At 40.5% G+C, this 14,400-nt stretch overlaps 1 protein-coding gene and 1 long non-coding RNA gene across 2 annotated transcripts in view; one reads left to right on the top strand and one right to left on the bottom strand.

Annotated features, from left to right (window-relative positions):
* The window catches only part of LOC142938570 (voltage-gated potassium channel KCNC1-like), a 64,401-nt gene that overhangs the window by 43,766 nt on the left and 6,235 nt on the right, over positions 1–14,400 (top strand). The gene's annotated exons all lie outside the window — the stretch shown is intronic.
* LOC142938577 (uncharacterized) lies at positions 101–9,289 on the bottom strand. The gene is made up of 2 exons (XR_012949670.1): positions 5,116–9,289; positions 101–5,064 (listed from the first exon to the last, which is right to left on the bottom strand). It is a non-coding gene; the product is annotated as an uncharacterized LOC142938577 (long non-coding RNA).

The raw sequence follows: 14,400 nt of genomic DNA, 5'->3' as shown, positions 1-14,400 counted from the left end.
GTAGTGGACAAAATAATAGGAACAGCTAATAATATAATGGTTCATGGTATTCAGTCCACCCCCCTGTAAAGGTACACACACACCATACAGACAAAATATGAATAGCGTATTGTTTTATTTCAAAATAAAAATAGGCCCTGAGAGCTAACACTGAGACTCAGCAACACACACACACACACTACTTGTTACATTTCCCCTCCATCATTCGGTGTGATGGCTCAGCATCTCCACAATGTTCACTCCCTTCAGACCGTTCAGCACGAAGAGCACCAATCACATATCAATGCCCAATGAATGGCATTGATATACAATCCTGTGATTCCTCTATGAGGATGTCCCCTTCCTGCATCTATCTTGCCTCTGAACTGCAGACGTCCTGCAGAGGCTGCTGCAGCACTGCCATGTGCGCTGATGTTGGAGTGACTGATTTTACTCTACTGTAACATTCTTGACAAGCTTTTTTTTCTTCTCTGAATTGTGGTCAAATAATGTAATTGATCAGAGTCTGCAGGTGATTTCGTACTGATGTCTGATGGGTCAACAGTCACTCAGCAACGCTACATGCAGGAGAACATTGGTCCTCTGTGTACGCTGTCTTCTATGTTCATTATGGCTGATACAGTTCTGTGTGTGCATTCAGCGAAACTGTTTCATTTCAAAACACTGTCCTTTTTTGGGAATTATATTTTTACCTGTCGTGTTTGATAAAGAAAGGTATAACAATACAGATACAATTGGTGTTATTCTATTTTTTACTGTCAACAAATCCCATGAAAAGACAAAAGAAGACTAGTTTTGGTTGTTTGTTGAAATGACTTATATCATATCATATCGCCATTGTGTGGCTTCATTTATTTTGAAATTTTTTCCTATTCCAATATCTGAATAGTGTTAAGAATTAAATGTGTATTGCTTAAAGAGTATATGCATTCAAATGCTATTATATTATCATTTTATCAGCAGCATGAAATGATCTTGAAATGACAATAATAAAGTTTATCGTAATTATCTCTGGGACAATATATCTCCCGCCAAAATGTGTTATGCCAGGCCTACTAACACGCTCAGCATTGTAACTGCTAAACGTCAGCATGTTAGCATTGTCACTCTGAGCAATGTTGCTCTGATATTAGCATTTAGCTAAAAAATAAAAAGCACTGCCCCACAGAGCTGCTAGCACGGCTATAGATTATCTATGAGAGGCGTAGCAATTAGCAAACGGCTCCATACTGTAGTTTTTAGCAAACTTTACTCAAATAGGAGGGAATGGGGGACTATTTTCAGTCGCGGATGTATACGCATTTGGTGCTCTAGTGAGTATTTGTTGCAGCAGAACAGTTTATGTGGGATTGAGTCAAAATATACTACAGTGACATGTTCATTTGTGAAGGAAGGTGTCACCCAGTAGAGCTCTCTGGTGCAGAGTGCGAATGTATATCCGCTTTTATTACACACAAAAACACTTTCTGTAATTCTGTTCTTTTGATGGGATTTGATGAGTAAAAATACAAAAGATCTCCAGCCTCATCGCTTAAAGTACTAACATCACGCGCTTCCTGGAACTTTCTTGCCGCACTTGGATGTTGTGAAATCTGCTTCTGGACGTCTTGTTTGGAAATTAAACTCTTCAAGTGTCAATGTGCGGTGTTTTGAATCCAATCTGGCAGGCCAGCCGGATCAGATGAGCATCATTTCTGTTCTCATGTCATAACATCAGGCTCCTTCATTGTTCTGCTCTGTCTGTCTCTCTCTCTCAGTCTGTCACTCTCTATGTCCCTCCATCGCTTCTCTTTCTCACTTTGACCATGCTGTGATTCATTAACTCTTCCTTTCTGTCTCTCTTCTCCCCACACTCTGTTCTCTCGCCCCATTCTCCTACTGCTTTATCCTCTCCCTCTTCTGTTTCCTTTCTCTGCTCGCTGCCTGTCCTCTGCTTCCCCTCATCTTCCATTCATTTTTTACTCTCCTTTTTCCTGCCATCATCTTGCCTACTGCCACCTCGTCCTGCTAACACTAATATATATATACATATATAGATATTATTTTAACCCCCGACCTTTCAATTTAAACACTCTCTACACTCCCCACGTCCTATTTTCCCCGACTTCCACACACACACACACACACACACACACACACACACACACACACACACACACACACACACACCACACACACACACACACACACACTTCAGATTCAGACTCGACTAAACTAGCTTTGAATAAAAAAAGAAAAAACTTGACTAGACTAGATTACCTTTTGCTAGATATATTCAGTTAGACTGGGACCAGATCATATTAAATTAATTTTGATTAGATTTAACCAGATTATATTTGATCATAAATTAGATTACATCAGATTAGGTTAGATTCAGACTAGACTAAAGGCTAGAAACTAGATTACAATCCACTAGACTAGATTCAGTTAGACCAGAGTGTGCTAGATTGTATTAGATTAATTTAGACTAGATTTAACCACATTATATTAGATCAGATTTTAGATTAGATTAGATTCAGACTAGACTAGATTACAATTGACTAGACTAGGTTCAGTTAAACCCGACTCAACTAGGATATAATGTATTACTTTAGATTAGATTTAACCAGATTATATTAGTTCAGATGTTTGCTTAGATTCGGCACTCGAGTAAATGTGTTCAATTAAACTAGACTAGACCATATTACATTCAACTAGACTAGACTAGTAAAACTAGACTAACACCAATTATATTAGATACTTTTCAATCAGATCTAGATTAGATTCAACTCGATCAACCTTGATTAGATTACAACTACATGTGTCAAAGCACCCTACCATGTGAGAATAAAGTGAAGTAGATTAGAGTACAGTAGTTCAATAACAATACAATACAATCAAGTCACAAAATTGAGATGAAAAGTGTTCCCAGCCGAGAAACATCAAGATCGGGCCAGACAATATGAAGGCTCACAACACACACATTATTTACATTACATTACATTATTTACATTACAGTGATTTAGCTTTTATCCAAAGCGACTTACAATTCAGATTCTATCACACCGGAGGAACAGCTACGGGAGCAATTTTTGGGGTTAAGTGTCTTGCTCAAGGACACATCGACATGTGACTAGCAGAGCCGGAGCCGGGGATCGAACCGCCGACTGATTGAAGGACGGCCCTGCTCTCCACTTAGCCACGGTAGCCACACACACACACACACACACACGCACACAGGTTGCTGTATGCAGGATATATTTCACTGCTTATTATCAATAGTATTCATCATATGTATATTATTAGCCCAATTTACTGCGGCTGCATTTCATTAATCAAGTCTTGTCAAATGAATAAAGCATTAAGCTAATCATCGGAACAATACATACAACAATACATCTCTTGGCACAGATGAGACAAATTACATATCCATCCAGCTTTATATGGAGTTACATTTGTGCTTCAGTTGTGGGAATGCAATGGGACATTTTCAGAACAATGTTTTTTTTGTAGAGAAATGATCATCACCTTTTCATCATTATTATCAAATAATAATACTGGTTTGTACAAACAACCATAGGACTTCCAACCAGGCGTCCGCGTCCAGTCCGAAACCAAGTCAGCTTTGACTTATTTTATTTACTTTTGTTTCGTACTCTACGAACGCCAGTTCCGTGGACTTTTGAACTCCAACCACAATCTTTTCGTAAACCTAACCAAGTAATTTTCTTTTGCATAAGTAAACCTAAAATCAAAGTATACCTTAGGTGGACCTTTTTTTACCGAGAGCGTCATGGTTTGAAGCGTAGGACCTAGTTGACCAGATGGGAGTGAGAACGTGTTGTGCTGGCTGGCTACTGAGTTAGCGGTTAGCTCGGCAGCTACAGCTCACCTACTAGCCCTGGTAGTAGTCCCTACATCAGCAAACTTCTATAACCAAATATATGGCACAGATACATTGCCTTGAGCCACTTCCTGGTGTGCCAGGGTCTTACATCCCCGGCTATAGTCCGATGAATTACACTCAAAATACGAGTGTATGGAGGTGGGGAAAGAGTCTAGAGATTATTTAAACGATATTATCATGTGTGTATCATTAACACAATATCAATATTTCACTTTGTAAATATCCTGGTTATTGTCAGTACAGGTATATTGCACCAACCCCAATGTGGATAATAGCCAACATGCAAATCAATGTATTAGCACAGAATGGAGATTGTGTTGTTGTTGCTCAAATCCACTTATTCTTTGCGTGATGATTTTTGTATGACTTGTTTGAAGAAATTTTAATTTCTGTGCTCCTGTCCCATCTCATGCTCAGAAATGTGACACAAATACACTGCCATAGTTACACATCGCATTTTAAAGTTTGTGTGATAAGTACATAATAGCCTAATCACTGCGAGAGGAATCAGCACTCACAGTACACACACACACACACACACACACACACACACACACACACACAGATCCTAGCACCACTTAACAAACACACCCTGCAAGTGTTCTAGCATGACTGTGATGAAACGCACGTCTCTATGTTCTGTTCATTAGGGCTGTTTGTGTGCGTGAGAGAGATATGCCTTCCCTCTGTACACCCACAGTATGTCGTAACCACCGGGGACAACGGGTCACGGGGTCAGAGCGGGGTGTAGAGGTCTAAGTCCACAGTGCGTGGTCCATGTGCGATTGCGTGCTGTTGCTGTTGTTGTTATTTTCTTGTTGTTGTTGTTGTCACTGTCTCCTTCCCCAGGTTGTGTCAGGTCATGCGTTTGTACGTTGGCTCTTGTCGGTCTGTGTTACACTATCCATCTGTCTGTTTGTCTGTCTGTGTTTCTCTATTTTTTTGTCTTTCTTTGTCTCTGTCCTTGTGTCCGTCCTTTTTCTGTGTGCGTGTGTGTGTGTGTGTGTGTGTGTGTGTGTGTGTGTCCGTATTCCGTGTGTAGCTGTCTTCCCCTCCTCCTGCTCCTCTTCCTCCTTCTCCTCCTCTCACCCGGTCTCTTCTCACTCTGGTACTTACAGATAGGGGGGATCTTCACGTCCCCGTCCCCCGAAACCGAAAGCACTTTGGCTCAAGTCAGCCTGGTCCCCAAAAGCAGGAATGTCTCATTCCTGCTTTTGGGGACCGGGTACCCGGTCTTTCCATACGTTTCTTTATGTGTGAAAACCTTTATACAACTCCTCTAGTTGTCACACTCTACAGTATAGTTAGGACTTATGTCATATTGAGATCAATCAAATATTTTATTGTTGGAAATCAAAACCAAAATGTAAAAAAATGTGTTTTTCACAAAAAAATATGTAAACAAAGTATAAAAAACCGAGGAAGGAAATAAATGGGGAGTCAATTGAACGTGTTTTGGGATGGGTGCCAGAGTGAAAGTGGCCTCGTTGCCCGGCCAGGCCAGTGAGAGCTGGTTGCTGATTGGTTGGTTGGTCGGTTTTCCTCCGTTCTCTACTCTGGAACTGAGCTCAGGTCAGTTTTTTACAGCTCAGCCAGCAGAGAGCACCGTTCAGGATTGACAGCAGACTTCTGGCTCCAAACCATTGCGTCAGGGCTTTGGCTTGCTTGGATCTTTTCAGGGAACATATAACTGATCCACAAAACCCCCCAAAAAGGCTTTAGAAAGGTTCTGCCAAAAGAAAACCATGTGTTTTGTGGCTGAGCCGGGTCCGACTCTCCGCCAGGCTGGGCTGGAACACTGACTGCTGCAGTGCTTCGAAGGTCTACGCTAGCCAACGAGACAGCTAATGTTCGCAAATCCCCCAAAACACAGGAGATCTGGCAGGCTGTTTGACAGTAAAGCTGATAGATGAACAGGGAGAAAGAAAGACAGACAAAACTCTAATCCCAAAACACACACACACATTCAGGTAAACATTGGCACAACTTTGAAGGGCTGTGGTGACAAGCATAGCGGTGGCACTTTGCTCTGCTGTGATGGCCTCTTAGCTCGAAAAGCTTCAAAGGCTCTGGAAAAACTTTTAGCTGACTACCTCAGGGAGACAAAAATAGAAAACTTAACTTATCTTTATTTAAGTTATCTTCTCATTGTGACTGGTTTAAGACAAATCAAGGACACCTCAAGAATTTGATCAACACCGCTGGGCTTTTGCTTTAAAAGTGCCCCCCTTCCGACCCCTCTTCCTCTTTCTTTCCTCCCTTCCTCTCGCTGACATAATCACAGATTGTACTTGGATGGCATTTATTACAGACTCTATATCAGATCTATGGTAGCGGCGGGCGGGACAAACGAAAGACCCAAGCATGTTGGAGGCGTTCCGGAAGGGCCGCATCGCATCGTAATGCTCGTTTCCCACTTCTGTGCAACTTTGTTTTTGCTCCTCTACTTCTGCTTTTTCTTGTCCCAGCTTGTTTCTTTCTATGAGCAAGCAATGGTTTGGGGAGTTTCAAAAAGATTAAAATCAGATAAAACTAATAGCAAAATATAACAAAAAATCATTGTCAATGCAAATCTCTTCAGCACCCACCTTTGCTTCGCCACTGCCAGAGGGATTCCTGTGGTTTGTTGAAATCTATCCATCCATCCATCTTTATCTATCTATCTATGTTAGTGTTGGGACATGTTTTGAATTCTTTTTTCCACCTCATTGATATAGTTGATAGTTATTTGATGTTATATTTGATCTTTTATGTTTGTCTGTCATGTTTATTGCATCAGTCTGTCTTACTTTCCCATGTTTTGATCTTTACCCCACCATCCCTCCACTCTCTCTCTCTTTCTCCCCTTTTCCTGCTGTTGCTACGGAAACAGTGGACAGGGGAATTCTGGGACATGGTGCAGCAAAGCATTTTGGGTCAGGGCTTGGTGTTTGATTGCATTATTGATTCATATTGGTACAGTTGGCTTCATTTTACTAACCGCGCAGTGAGGCCAAGGGAAACTGCTGGTGAGACGCATTGAGCCCTTTGTGGGGTAAAGGATGTAATGCGATCCAGAAAACAACACTTTATGGCTATAAGGAGATATAAGTGATTACTCATAGTGGGAAATCCAAGCCTGAGCATATCAACTGTGGGTAATATAGAAGAACCTGTTTGACAAAGTACCCACATTCAGTAACAACACAATTTAAAGTGCTTTACATCAAAGGCATCGAGAGAAAATGTGAAATAAGCACCACAAAATGTCGTTAAAGAGGCAAGAAAATAAAAAAGCTAATTGAAATAGAATAAAACAGGTTCAAAATTAGAAGAATAAAAGTTACAGTGCAGTGTTAAAAATGATTTAATAAAAGGCAGCAGCAACCTCAGAGCCTTGATTTAAAAGAAGTGAGAGTAGCAGTTTTCTGGGAGTTTGTTCCAGATGCATGAAGCATAAAAACTGATCGTTGATTCTCCGTGTGTAGTTCTGACTCTGTGGACAAAAAGCAGACCTGAACCAGATGTGTGAATAGTTCATAATGTCTCAGAAATATCAGAAATAAACAATTCAGTGCTTTATAAACCAATGCTAGTGTTTGTAAATCAATTATTTGACAGACGGGGAGCCAGTGTGAAGAGCTCAGAACTGAAGTGATGTTAACTGAATTCCTTAGTGGCCAAAAAATATATTTCAATATTATCTCTATTTTTATAGTAGCACAGAATAAGAGACCTACAAGACTTTTCTGTGTTTTAACATAGGCTATACGTTAAGGTTCATGGTGTTTTGTTTTTTCTGCCAGAAAAGCGCTGGCAGGGCATTAGGGAGCACTTTATCCACAGTGAACAGTGAAAAAAAAACGCTATTTGGACCCTAAGCGTATTTGGCATTTATGCTTTTCCATTCGACGATCTCTGAATAATGTTTCATTGTAAACAACCAATCTGTGTTTAAATCAACAGGAGGAGAGCTAGTAGCGTTAGCAGCACCGCTAACGGCTAACCAACGAGGGTTCTGTTCAGTTACATTATGATGCCTTCAGGCTCTGCTCAGTGAAAACGACTATTAGACGAAGGTAAATTATAACGTTATCATGATGTGTTCACATGTAATCTCGTAAAATGTAGTTTTGGTGATTAACTTGAATAAATCCAGTTGTTTGAAGGAGATGTTTTCACATCAATATAAATAGATATTAGAGATGAATTATGAACTGTTTACACTAAGCAGCTTATAATACATCATTAAAACTACTAATGACAAGATTTGTTTTAATCCATAAAATTACAATCTTTCATTTCCTTATCTTTTGAACTGTGTTTTTATGAAGAAAATAAACCACTATAGATGACTATAACAAAGTAAAAAGATAACATTTATTGCTGTAACCAAGCAACAAAGGGATCTGTATCTGCCAATATGGATCATCATTGATTGGAAATTAGTATCGACGGCAAAAAAACTTGATCTGAGATCTCTAAAAGTTATAGTTGCTCCCTTTTTTCTTTTGTGCTGATAGATCTGTGATCCAATCCGTAATACGCTCCAGACTGAGAGTTTTATGATGCGTTGCACTACTAGAAAATTCCACCTGCTGGTATTCTGATTATTAACTTTTTGTGTAACCTAAACAAAGCGTCCGTTGTACACATCATACTTCTGCTAGATGTTTTTTGTGAACCCCAAACCTTAAAGTTCAAGCTACGCCTTTGTCTGGCTTTACAGTGTGGCCATTCAAAAAAGAAAAGGCTTGAACCGATCCCTTCTACTCACTTTAATGTCCTGCTGGAACCAAGAAAGAATCCGACCAGCTCTCTGTCTGTTCTGTGACTCTGCAACTTGTTCAGGTTTCTCACTGACTCGGTACGAAAATAGGATGAATGATGGGAGAGAGAGCGCCCTGCCAGCTAGAATGCAAAGAGGAGAACGCTGCCTGCTCCCATTTAGAAAAAAAAAGAAGAAAAAGCTGCAGAGAGGGAGCTCTGGAGCAAACGTTGGTGCAGTGCCGCTAGCGCCTCACAAAGGCCAAGACTGCACACAGCACTCTCATCCCGACTGCATTACTCTGAAAGGCATTATGATACTGTACACGTCTCCCCCCCTCATTGGGAAACCCAATCAGCGAGTGGGTGGAGGTCGAATAGAAGAATGAAATATTGCCTTAATCCCTCCGTTGCTTTGTATTTCATCTTCTCTCCCCGTCTACCGTCCTGTCTCCCCCTTTTTCTTCTCTTTCTCTGTCTTTTTCTTCTCGTCCTTCTCCACCTTGTTCTCAGTAGAAAGAAAGCATTGATCCTCTTAACTGACAGACAGATATCGTTGGCCTGAACTGACTCATGAGTCTTACTTAGAGGCCCGCTGATGTAAGGAGATATGCTGCGCCATAACAGAGTGGAGAGCCCCCTCCTCCCTCTTTCTCACTCCCTCTCTACCGCCAACATGCGGTTTTCATATACCACTTTAAATATAATCTCTTTCCACCAGCTTTCATTCTGTTCATCTCTCATTAACACACAGGCTCTTTTACTTTCACTTTCCTTTCCACCAACCGGTGATGGATGGCCCTCGGGTTAGTATTTAATCACTATCGGTGGTCAGAATCCCCCGAGGCCTCTTGGATTGCACTCACATTATTTTATTTCCTGAGCGCAGTCAAGCCTTTAGCGGTGTCAGGAGGAGAATCATGTTGACCCAGGAAAGTGTGAACTCATCGATTGTATTGATTATGATCATAGAGCGGCAATTGTAAATTTAAAACCCTGTAAGTAAGAATCTACATTTAGAGGTAACTGGAGAATTGTCCTCAGTAATATTGTGATAGTCTGCATTAGTGTTGGATACGTTGCTTAACTTGAACCTATTATAGAGTGGTAATCCAGGATGTTTCGCACAAATTACCACACGTAAGACTTCTATTGTGGCTGTGCTACTTAAGGAATCACACACAAATAGTTCAATGAGAATAGAAAAACACCAGCAAGTTAAGAAGCACATTCGTCACTTTGATAAAGCACACTCACCGGATACAGACACAAGCCAATACAGAAATACTGCAAGTCGTACGATACTCGACAGAAGTTTCTGGCGAACAATTATAAACTAGTAGATGAGCCCTGGCACAGTGCTCATTGGCGCAACTCACAGTGGACCATTTACTATCAAAATCGAAATTGAAAAACAAATTTTAAAACACTGGGTTCAGATCGAGGTAGACAGAATAAGTTTCTCGATTGTAGACGGCGACGTCAATTTTGTCGGCAGAAATTAAAAAGCTGCGGCTAGCTAAGCTAACATTAGCTCCACAAGTTGGAGCAAAAATGTGGCTTCAGCTGATTTTTTATTTTATGTTTCCAGCTTTCTCGTTTTAAAAAGACTTGTTATGAGTCTCTCAAATATGCACTTGATGGCTACATACTCAAGATAAGGCTGTGTCCCAAACACAGGACTTCCACACAGGAGGCTGATGTTCAAGTCCAAGTCAATGTTGATTTACTTTACCATAGCTTTGTCATGTAAGTGACAAAACTTACATGACAAGTTACTGGCGTAACTGCTTCCGCCAGTTACATAACTATCAAGCATACTTATATTACGCAACAAACATACTCATTTTAACCGAAACCTCAATCTTTTGATGAGTTGGGCATGAGAATGTGTTGCCCAGGCCAAACATCGACATCCTGATGATCCATGTAGAAGACACTGAAGTACAGAAACAGCATTGTGTCGCACTGTAGAGTTTGTTAGTCCTAGTGTTGTAAGTATGATACTTATACGTGTTTGCAAACTGTATGTTTTTCCTTGAAGGTTAGAGGAGATAACGCTCACATGGTGCCAACTAACATACATTTGGCAGATGAACTGGGTTAGTGGAGTGTAAACTGCCCCAAATTCTACTAAGAGCCACTTTTGTTACCCTTACCTCTGAGAGCATCCAGGGTGGGCTCCCACAGGAGATGAACAGTGGTCTCCTGGGTGAAAGTCCTGTGTTCCTTTGTGCTTCATTCACCTTTATATAGTAGGTCATTTTTGAAATTGTTTATTACTTACATTATACTTTTATAATCTCTTCATTTTCTGTCCGTCCCCACATTTCAGCAATGTCATAACTTGGCCTTGTTTTTCATTGTGTGAAGACTAGCTAAAGTTCTTTATTTGGGTAAACAGGACCACCATTTTTAGATCATTCATATTATCTGTTCAAGTTCTACTGCCTGCTCCATCCGTAGTAATGATCTGCATGTGCTCTTCTTATGAGATAGCAATGAGACTCTATGTATGCTTTCTTTTCTCTCCTATGTTCTACTCCTGTGTGTGTGTGTCGTTTCTCTTTGTCCTCTTTCTTACGTCACTTATAAATGAGCCATGTCATATGCCACATACATACACCTTATATGTATGTATGTATATTTTAACCCTGAGGTTCAGTGCATTGGTAATGTCATATTGCATTTTTATGTCTGTATTTGATGCAAATATTATTTCTTGACAATCTAAAATCCGCATGTGGTTTCGTATGATGAAATTAAATGTCTGGTTCACATTTGTGTGTGACCATATTGTGTTTAATAATAAGTAAAAAAAAAAAAAAAAAAACGTCTCTGCTTATTTCCAAATAGCTGAAAGTAATGAGCATTTTGCAGTAAACTGAAACACATGTTGATGTATATCTTTGCATACGGATGGTTGTCGGGATAATATTTGCCCCGGTTGTTCACTTCTTTGTACCTTTCCTCACCCCTTTCCCCTTTCTTCCTCCTTGGCCTCCCTGCACTCCTCTTTCCACCACCACCCTTATATCACTTTCCACTTCCACATGCTCTCCTTTTCTCCCCCTTTCCTTGGAGGATTAATCCATTACATTATCACAGATCATAGACACAATTCTACAGTATATCAATCACTATTTGTCATTTTTGGAAGTAAAATGATTCTTTACACTGCTGGCAAACGTGGCAGTTAGAGGAACCGACAAAAATAGACGTGATGTGGTTTGTTCTGTCGTATCTATCAGTGGGTCTCCACATAGTCTGAATACGTATTTAAAAAGTCTGGTGATATTCTGTATTCTTGTTGTTGTCAAAAAGCTTGAAACTTGTTGTGTACCATGCAGACGCAGTTAACACTGTTCTGCCCCAAATTCTCACTAAAGCCGCTGAAAACAGTCCCCAACAAATGCACTATTTCCTTCTGTTTGAATAACGTTTGCTATAAACTATACTGTGGTCGGCTGTTTCAGGAGATGACTCTGTGAAACTGTACTCAGGCACAGCAGGGTTATTGAGCTTAATGATATCCATACATCAGTGTGTTGTGATAGTACATGTGTCAGTTGTATTTTTAAATATTGTATGACCTAATTTGCAAGATATTGTAAGTTTGGCTCACCCTATACAGTACAGTTTGAATACAATAAACCAAACAGCTGTGTTTAAGCATTTTACATCAAATCTTCCTTCATAACTGAGTTATGACTTAGTTATGTTGACAAAGCAATTATTTTGTGAGCATCTAATTATAAAACCCAACACTACAAATCACAAAGTTGCCTCAAAGGGCTTAACAAACAGCACCCTCTGTCCTGGGACCCTCATAGTCTCAAAACAAAGCTCATCCTACACCATTATCTCCCCTCTGCTTCAACCTCCTCTCTCACTCCTCTTCCTCTTTTTCCCCATCATCCCTTGTTCCTCCCTTTCCTTCTTCCCCCTACCACCCCTCGTGTCTCCCCATCCCATTCTAACTCTGGTGTATCCATCCCATCCTCAGGCTATCCTCCTCAGTCTCTCGCCCTGCGTTGTGTTTCTAAAGTCTGACTGAGTGGAGGTACGTACAACGAGCTAACCAATCGCAGCACAGCTTACGGATGCGCCGCCACTCTGTGAGCACTCGCTTAGCTTCTTGCTTCAGGAATCAAATGTTTGACTTTGTAAGATATAGAAGTGTTCAGAATTTGTCTTATTGGTTGACTTAATCAAGCTGTAAGTTCAATAGCCATAGCAGTTTGTATTTAGAAGATGAGTAAAACAATATCAATTGCACGAGGTATTTATATTAACTCCCTCTTTTCTTGCCATTTCCCACTGGCTCTCATAATTAATTTACTTTTCTTAAAGTCTTAAAGGGCCACACAGTAAGATCACAGTCTGTGGAAACAGTTAAAAGATAGCCTTTGTTACAAACTGGGGGGGGTTTGAACGGCCAAGGCTCTGGTGAAAGATGCAATTTATGCATTATGGGAATTGTAGGATCATTCTAGAAGGATCTTATTGCAGCTTGACCAATAGCTCCATCAATTTGCCAAATGGAGTACCTCTTTGACTCAACCAGTGAGGATATTTCTGCTTCCGTAATCGTCAAAGCAAGATTGTATAGTGCACGTAATATTCTAAATACGTCAGGCTTTACATATGTATTAATATCATACTGAAATCCATATTTAGTACTATTACCCTCGGGGTTCAGAAGTAACAATTACTACTGCTAGCACTAGTATCCTACAGTGCAGTAAATGACTAGAGAAATGAATGAAGAAATGTTGATCAATCAATGCAGCGGGGTAACACAAGACGAAATAGCTTCAAAGGCCTTGAGCACGGCAGAGCTGAGGCTGCCTCATGCTGCATCTGCTGCAGAGAAAACTGCAGTCAGCCACTCATTATAGATGCTAAGCACTTCTCAACTCCACTTCGTATACAGTGAGAGTCACAGTAGGAGCAGTCCTTGCATTACAATCTTTAAAGCACTGAGCCGTGTAAATGCTGACCTGCTTTGCTTTTGTTTCTCAACGAGATATTGATCAAGCAGATCTGCGCTCTATAATCAGAGTCATATTCACAAGATCTCTGATGATAGCAGTCCCTGATCAGGGATTACAGGTCTCTACGAATTGCTGCTGCTGTTGGTTATTGATAAACTGACACTACTGCTGCTCCGCCAGTGTTTGTGTGTGCGTCCCAATCAGCTAAGAGCCGCAGTGCTGCTGATTTATTCCTGTGGTTACAGGACTTGACATCATAAACACGGCTATTTAAACAGAGCAGTGTGTGCTGCTACACAGTGAACATGCACAAATGCACACACAGAAACACACATCATGTATGAAGCTGTAATGTACATAAAAGCATTGGCCATTCATTTCAGAAGGATGTTCTAGAACACATGCATGTACTGTACCATACTAATGTATAGTGGCGGGCCGTGCATTTTATACCTGGGCCTTCAGTGCTGTCCTGTCATAGAGGCATCCAAGAAGAGAGACGCAACAGCCAACACAACCAAAATAGGCTATATATCACAATTTATTGGGATAAACCAAACAATTCTTTGTAAAATCAGACATTCAGCAACCCCATATATTCCGAATGGGACGATCCTTTGTTTTATAACCATATTTTTTCACTACTGCGACGATTTTACAGTGAAATTGGCAGTCGAACCAGTCAATCGGATCATCGAATAGACAGCGATTTTGGATCAACCCTAAAATGAACCTTGAATAGCCACAGCCACTGTTCTCCATTAACTGACA

The sequence above is a fragment of the Anarhichas minor genome, unplaced genomic scaffold (genome assembly GCF_050575085.1).
Source record: "Anarhichas minor isolate MPS153535 unplaced genomic scaffold, ASM5057508v1 ptg000007l, whole genome shotgun sequence".
Taxonomy (NCBI): domain Eukaryota; kingdom Metazoa; phylum Chordata; class Actinopteri; order Perciformes; family Anarhichadidae; genus Anarhichas; species Anarhichas minor.
This window is presented reverse-complemented; position numbering and strand designations above follow the sequence as displayed.